Raw genomic sequence first — 8,095 nt, 5'->3', positions numbered from 1 at the left:
CCTCGGAGAACATTTTCCATGTTTTTAAAATCTGGCTGAATAGATAGAAAAATTGGCACATCAAGCCTGTATCTATTTCAATCCAGCATCACTTTAAACTGTTAAAAACTTAGGGGGGTTGGATGATGGTGCTACCGCTTCTTAGATTACAAATTTGGCTCTGCTGATCTCAAAACATTTTTCCAAATTTTTTATTAAATACTGGACACTAAATAACACATTCAGCCTTAGACCTGAACATATATTTTTCCTGTACGTAGGCTGTTTAACCCATGCACAGCCTACTGAAATTCACTTTAGCATTAAACCTGATTCATGTGGCTCAGTTCTGAGAGCCTTACTGAATTGCACCTCCTGAAATGTCCACGTACAGAAATTTGAAATGGCCTAAGAAAAAAAATACAGCTTTACTGATCCTTTAAATGCCATCTTCAAGGAAGCTCATGTCTCATTCTGGGGAGGGAAGGATAACTGCATTCCCCTTCCTCCCCTGTGCCCTACGTGACACACTGCGAGACGGTTCAGAGGGTTTAGCTCAGCCTGAGTAGGAAGCGCTGCACAGCTCAGATGGCGGGTGCTTGTCAGTATCTGTTCCACGTGCTGTTCCAGTCAGCCAGGTCAGAGGGAAGCAAGGAAGAGGCTCAAAGAAAGAGTTCGGAGGTAGCGGTTGTATAATCATTCAGTCTCAATGTGCGAGCAGCCCAGGCCACGCTTCTGCTGGAAGTGTTCTGTGTGGTTTAACTCACGTTGCTGTGACCAAAACACCTGAGCAACACTTTGCTTTCCTTGGTGCATTTAGCACATCTCTGGTCAGCACACTGGTTGTATTAGGTTATCCAAATACACTGCAGTCTGATGGGATCCTTCTCAAGGCCTGCTGAAAGCACTTCAGTTTAAATGTCAGCAGCTTCACTGCTCATTTGTTTAGAACTTAGCAGGAGCACACCATAGAGCTATTTTTCTTACTTGCCGTAAGAAACAGGGGGTATATTGAGTCTTTAAAATAGGACTCTGACATATCTTACCTGGAAAGGTTTCCCTGATGGATCAGCAGTGTGTTCTCTCTCCCTCTTCCTGCTGCTCACTCATCCCAAAACAGAACCTGGCTTTAACTGGTGTCTCCTTTCAACAGGTAGGAAATATTTCCACCCTACAGCCTTGCACAGAGTTTGGACAAGAATCCCAGGACTCCAAGGCCAACCACAGGCCTAGTTCCTGGCAGCTTTAGTCTGGCAGAAATACTGCCATTTTCACAATTTTAGGATGCAGAATCCCACATTTGGCTCTGGGCACCTGGCATGGAACAATGGCTCTTTTCCACAGGTTGGAAACATCTCCACCCTCCTGTCATGGACACACTTGCAAATGCAACTTGACCTAATCAAAACCATCTGGCAAGGCTTAATAACAACACAGAAGATACAGTACATCACATGTGTGTTACCTCACTCACTTCAGTAGGGCTTTGTGAAAGGGAAAACCTGACCATTTGAACCTTTGTAGAAACCTGTTTGGTGGGATTAGGGACAGCAAGCTATATTGGTATCAATCATAGAAATAATTTCTTTGCATTGATTTTAATTTTTCACTACCCAGCATGACAGCTGGAAGTGCTTGTTCAGGGCACCAAATATAAACAAATATTGCAGCAATGATATAAAAGGATGCAAAACCGATAACCAGCTAAAAAGTGTTCTTTGCCCAAAACAATGATGGCAGCCACATGCCCTTCTCTCTACCTGGAAGACAGATCTTGGGGAGTGTCTGACAGCACAGGGGCTCTACACAATCTTCACCACTATGTTGACAGGCACTTGCCCGCAATAAAAATGCTTACTCTACATTTTTTTTATTTTAGGTGGGACTCTGGGGCACAGGGGGCTGGATCAGGCCCTGCCCCGAGCATCTCTCAGTCATCCTTGGATAGAGCTGAGGGGCCAGGGCCCCCCAGCCCCTCCACAACACCCTCGGCCCCGTGATGCCAAGTTCTGCCCTGGGCACCAGCACAGCTGTCAGGTCTAGACGTGCGCTCCCGATTTTATAAGGTTTGCGTGGGACTCTGCAATGGGGAAGGGGGGGCCACACCTGTCTTGGGCTGACATTGGGCTCTACTGCCATGCTGCGTTAACCATGGATGGGGTAGCCAGACAAGCTGGGACTCTACCCACGTCCCATGGGATCACCCCCATCTCCCTTGGGGTTCACCACTACAGCCCCATCCCACCCTGGACAAACTCTCACACCCCCGGGGGTGACAACATGGGCAATCCCCTCAAGCTGTGCACCCCCTCCCCATATCCCCGTGTCTCTGTGACATCTCCTCCTGTGTCCCGGCTCTGCCTCCCACACCTTTCTCCCTTCCAGTACTCCCACTGCCTCTCCCAGCATCTCCAGCTTCTTGCTCTCACTTCAAAGTGTGGGACACCCCGTTTTGGGGGAGGACATGTTTGGTGCCAGCATGCTGTCCAGACCCACCGAGGCTCTGCCAGGACAATGAATGTGGCAGGTACCAGCATGGGCATCAGGCTGGGGGCAGGAAGGGGGCGCCACCGTGACTCCTCCAAATGCCCTCATGTGGTTCTGGGGGTCCACGCTCAGGGTGTCAGTGCTGGAGGATGACAGAGACTCCCAGATGGCAGGAGAAGGTCCAGAGCTAGGTGCTGCTGTGGCCCCAGTGCTGGAATATTTGGATCCAACTGACCCCCCTGGTCTGCAGCCATTGGAAGGGGCTAGGCTCCTCTTCAACAAGGAAGCCCCTGATTCCTTCACTAATCCCCTGACTTTCTCACAGGGACCACGCCATGATCATAGGGAATATGGGGAAGAGAGAAAGGTTCTGGCAACTTCTTGCCAAACAAGTGGTCTGGTCTCAGCTTGCCTCTGCTGATGGCTGGGGGGATGTCAGGCTGCTTAGTGAAACTAGGACCTTTTATGCTGTCGCGGGGGGTCAGCGCTTTGCGGTATCCTTCCTGCCAGGAGACCGGGGAAGGCAGGAGGGACCCTCGTGCAGACCTACACTACAGGGTGCCCCTCATTTGTGGCACATCAGACGGACATTCCTGAGGCAGAGGGATGCCCCTGCTTCAGAGGGTAACATTAGGCAGAGCAGGGGGTACCACAGCAATCCCAGGAGGAAGTGACAAGCCCAGGAGCACCACATGGGCCTCTTTGGGCTCAGGGTGGCCATGACAGGACACAGGCCACATGGGCTGAGGAGCTGGAGGGGACAGGCACACAGTCAGTACCTGCTTTTGAGGGGACACACAGGCTGGAGGTAGGCGCTCTTTGGGATAGAGTGGAAGCCCTGACCTGGCGTCACCACAACAGCCACCCACGCCATAACTGGGAACACCGCACTTTCACCATTCCCAGCACAGATACAGATGGGGATCTTCGGTGAATCGTTTCTCAAGTGCCAAAAACCACGTTGAAACACTGAAAAACTACAACCTCCCCTATCTGATCGAAGTACATCACATCTGTACTTGCAGCTCCAGGCCAAACAAACACACACACACACACACACACAGAGACACAAAGAGACATTAGACAGGATGTGCAACAAGGGGACACGACAATGAGAGAAAACTCTCTGTGAGATGACTGCAATGATCGAGAAGATGAGGAATGAGATGGCCCAGGTGAGACTGATGGTGAGCTAACCAGGCCCAAAAAACCCCGGCAGAAGATGCTAACGTGATCACATTACGAAAAGCTCGCCAAAATGGCAAAGATGGAAGCCCGTGAATCACGAAGATAGGGACAAGATTCTGACCACACACCCTTACAAGTCCTAGCCTGCTATAATGGATCACTGCCATGTACAGCTGTCGACACGGCTTAGAACAAGACTGTAAAAGGCTTCCGACTCGATGCTTCTAAAGAGATGCAGAGATTCTGATGCACACCTGAGCTCGGGCATTGAAGGTTCAAAGATATCGGCGCCAAGCCGAGGAACACGGAGATCAGAGATGGTAAGGATGGCCTGGCCTTTTAGATAATCCCCTCAAAGGGGTGAGGCAAAAGACATGCAAAGCAAGACACACAAAAGACAGGGAACGCACGGTAGACAAGCGATGCGACACACACCAGGACCGCCCTGCCCTGCGCAACTCTGCGTCGTCATCAGAAGTCAGGCTCTCCCTTTACGTGACCTAAGGGGCCCTTTTTTGGACATCCCCACGTCCAAAGCTAATACAACAATCCCTCCCGGCAAGTCCTAGCCTGGCACCCGGCTTCCATCCCCTCTGTGAGTAATAGTGCTTGACTTATCCCTTAGACATCCAGGGATGTGAATCCGTGTCTGGTGACAAAGAACACCTCCTTGACATCTCGGAAGTTCCTGCTGTCACCAGGCAGTTCTCTCTCTTAGTCTACTACAAAAAAGAATGCCAAACATCAACGCATGAGCTAAGGGGAACATCAGCAATCTGTTACAAGAACGGTCAGTCACAATGATCAAGATGGCTGTGAGATAATGCTACGTTCAGAACGCTCCACGCATCCTTACAAGCCCTAAGACGTTACAACTCACACCCGGAAAGGATGGATGGCAATACAGCCGGGAACAAGGCCTCAAAACACATCTGACTCCACGCTTCCAATACGCGGTTCCAAGACACGGCCGAGACAAGAATAAGAACAAATCACGCTGGCATCGGACCGAGAAGCGCAAATATTTGAGAACCCAGAGATGCCAACCGACGCTCGCAATAAAGCACAACAGACAGAGACAATTGATCTGAGACATCCCAAAGACAGAGCAGACGACAAAAGACGCCAGACAACGTGACACAAACTGGAACTGCTCCGTGCTGTGCATCCTTATGGTTGCAAACAAAGTAAAGCTGCTGCCGCCTCTGGCTCTACTAAGAAGTCCCTCAGAGAACATCTCTTTCCCTGAGCTAATTTTTAGATCTCTCACGGGAATTTCTGGCCTGCTACCACGCTATCGTCCCATCTCTGGGTTATGGCCCCCAACTTATCTTTTAGACGGCCGGCAACGGGAATCCACGCTGGACGCAAAGGGAGTCCGCCTCGGCTCTCTCGGAAGGCCCCGGTATGGCTGGTGAGCTCCTTAGTTGGCTACGAAAAAGAAAACCAAAGTCAATGCATGAGTTTAGCGGCAGGTGGGACAAATCCCCACAATCCAGCCACTTGCCATTTCCTAAGTGCACTTAGGCCTTTAAGTCTCCAGCTTCATCCCCACTTGAAGGCTGTGGCTGTCATTATGATGGACACCTGGGATACCGAGATGTAGAATTACGTGCCGTTACTGTGAGGAGGGGGCGTATTTGTGCGCCTCAGCACACATAAACGTACCTGCTGGTCTTGGGGAAAGGTCTTACGGGGCCCCTCAATGGACACTATTTCCCACTGTGCTGCCTTCAACCCCTCACCTCACCCCCCTGTAATTCCTAACCTAGTGCCCTGCTCACTCTCCTTCTCCTTGTAATGATCCTCACCTTACTTACTGGAAGCCTCAGCTTTGGATGTCATCTTTGACAAGAGGCAGGTCTCTTTTTTGACATGATGAATCTGATGAAAAAGTTTCAAGCGCCACACTTAACACAATCAGGAATTTCAGGAAGTTCCAATGCTTCTTAGAAAAAGAAAACCAACATCAAAATACAAATTCTGTTAAATTACAAAGCACAAAAGCATCTTACCAACTCTGAACATACAACCCAAAATAATGAACTTAAATACTCACTGCATTCAGCGCTACCTTCCTCACCATGTCTTCAAAGCCTCTCTTGCTTTAGATGCCAAAAGCACCTGCTTGAAAAAACCTGAGCTGAAAAAGCCCCTTCCTTTAAATGAGAAGACAGCTCTGACTCCAGTGAACTCCAGAGAGAAAATAAACCCCTTAGCCAAAGGCTGGGGTTAATATACCCCTGGCTGGGCCCGCCTCTCGTTCCCAGCATGCCTGAAAAAAGGGAGGAGGCAAATACCATTGGGTATCAAAGCCCTCAGAGCAGCTGTGGCTCTTAGGTTCCTCTGACTTACCTTTCTGGTGAGTAAAGGGCTTGATAGAGAAGAAAACTCTTCAGGGAAATTACTATACTTTATTTTTTTATACAGCTGCATCAAGCAAAAGGGCGTAAATCAGGTAAGAAATAAAACTCTGTGTTTTGGCAGCATACCTGTGTAAGTTGAATAATTTGTTGCTAACTTGTAGAATTATTCTTTGCTGATTGCTAAGTAGTATTCCACATGTGACCTAAGTAGGGAAGATTAGTAACGATGTGAATGTTGTACCGAGCTCTCTAATTAGGGTGTTACGCATTATAAATAAAAGCGAGAAAAGCAACCGACTGTTGCGGGCCATTGGGGTTAAGAATGCGCAAAGCTCGCTCCCGTACGAGACTTCTGGTACCGGGGTACAGGTAGAAGCGTTTGCTGCTCCTTGAAAGGCGGGGGGGCAGGTGGAGAAGAGTCAGCTGCTTGTTCCCTCCCCTACACAGCCTATTGTCTGCCCTAAAACACTGGGGTGCCAGGCTTTCATTTTTGTGGAAAAGAACCAGTCTTCTCCGCCACTATTTTGAAATCTGAAATAGAATTCCGTTGGCAGTTTGGAACTCGGTGTGCTGGCGTTTTGAAACTGGGTGTTTTTGGCATTTTGAAACTTAGTGTTCTGGTACTTTAAAACTGACATTTTGCAACCTGTTTTTCTGATGGTTTGAGATTTGTTTTTCTATTTTTTTGAAACTAGCTTATTCTGGTATTTTGGAATCAGATTTTGTTTGGGGGGTTTTTGGTGTTTTGGAACCTAATTTTTCTAGGCCGGTTTTTGGTATTTTTTTAAGCCCGGTTTCTTTATTATTTTCTGGAGGGGGGGTTGTGCGTGTTGGTGTGGATTTAGGGCTTTTTGTTTGATTTTGGTTTTTCTTGGCTTTTTTTTTATTTTGGTTTTTGTGGCTTTTTTGTTTTGTATTTCATTGTTTAGGAGTTTTTTATTTTTATTTTTTTTTTACAACTTACTGGAATTCCTGATTGTATAGAGTGTGATGCTTGAAATTTTTTCAGCAGGTTCATAACGTCACGAGGTACGTGCCTCACATCAAAGACGGCATCCAAAAGCGAGGCTTCTAGTAAGTAAGGTGGGGATCTGTACAAAGTAAGTGACCTGCAGATGGACTTAGAGCGCCCATCGCGGAGACCCCGATCGCCCCAGGATCTGTGACAGCCGGTCTGAAGGTGAGACTTAGAGCACCTGTCTGGGAGACCCCGATCGTCCCAGGATCCATACAAAGTAAGTGGCCTGCAGGTGGACTTAGAGCGCCCGTATTACGGACCGCGATCGCTCCGGATTCTGTGAAAGCTGGCCTGAAAGTGAGATATAGAGCGCCCGTGTTCGGGACCCCGATGGCCCGGGATCTGTATAACGTAAGTGGCCTGCAGGTAGACTTAGAGCGCCCGTCTTGGAGACCGTGATCGCCCCGGGATCTGTACAAAGTAAGCGGCCTGCAGGCTGACTTAGAGCACTCGTATCGGACAACCTGATCACCATGGGATCTGTACAAAGTAAGTGGTCTGCAGTTGGACTGAAAGCGCCTGTGTTGGAGACCCCGATTGCCCCAGGATCTGTGAAAGCTGGCCTGAAGGTAAGACTTACAGCGCCCGTCTTGGAGACCCCGATCGCCCCAGGATCTGTACAAAGTAAGTGGCCTGCAGGCTGACTTAGAGCACTTGTATGGGACACCCCGATCGCCCCAGGATCTGTACAAAGTAAGTGGCCTGCAGGCTGACTTAGAGCACTTGTATGGGACACCCCGATCACCCTGGGATCTGTACAAAGTAAGTGGCCTGCAGGTGGAGTTAGACCACCTGTCATGGAGACCCCGATTGTCCCAGGATGTGTGAAAGCTGGCCTGAAGGTAAGACTTAGAGCGCCCGTCTTGGCGACCCCGAGCGCCCCTGGATCTGTGACAGCTGGTCTGAAGGTAAGACATACAGTGCCTGTCTGGGAGACCCCTATCGTCCCAGAATCTGTACAAAGTAAGTGGCCTGCAGGTGGACTTAGAGCGCCTGTCTTGGAGACCCCGATTGCCCCAGGATCTGTACAAGGTAAGTGGCCTGCAGGCTGGCTTAG

The 8,095-nt window shown here is 49.2% G+C and overlaps 1 long non-coding RNA gene across 3 annotated transcripts; it reads right to left on the bottom strand.

The window, feature by feature from the left end:
* Positions 1 to 3,864: 3,864 nt before the first annotated feature.
* On the bottom strand, positions 3,865 to 6,207 carry LOC146422100 (uncharacterized). 3 transcript variants are annotated; one of them, XR_014848320.1, is made up of 5 exons: positions 5,714 to 6,207; positions 5,466 to 5,602; positions 5,162 to 5,241; positions 4,982 to 5,085; positions 3,865 to 4,367 (listed from the first exon to the last, which is right to left on the bottom strand). It is a non-coding gene; the product is annotated as an uncharacterized LOC146422100 (long non-coding RNA). The 3 variants fall into 3 exon arrangements; XR_014848321.1 differs by having other exon boundaries at positions 5,738 to 6,207; XR_014848319.1 differs by having other exon boundaries at positions 5,466 to 5,599; positions 5,738 to 6,206.
* Positions 6,208 to 8,095: the final 1,888 nt, after the last annotated feature.

The sequence above is a fragment of the Lichenostomus cassidix genome, unplaced genomic scaffold (assembly GCF_008360975.1).
Source record: "Lichenostomus cassidix isolate B80296 unplaced genomic scaffold, HeHo_3.0 HiC_scaffold_47, whole genome shotgun sequence".
NCBI classification, from domain to species: Eukaryota; Metazoa; Chordata; class Aves; order Passeriformes; family Meliphagidae; genus Lichenostomus; species Lichenostomus cassidix.
Note: the sequence above shows the minus strand (reverse complement) of the source record. Positions and strands in the feature narration are given on the sequence as shown.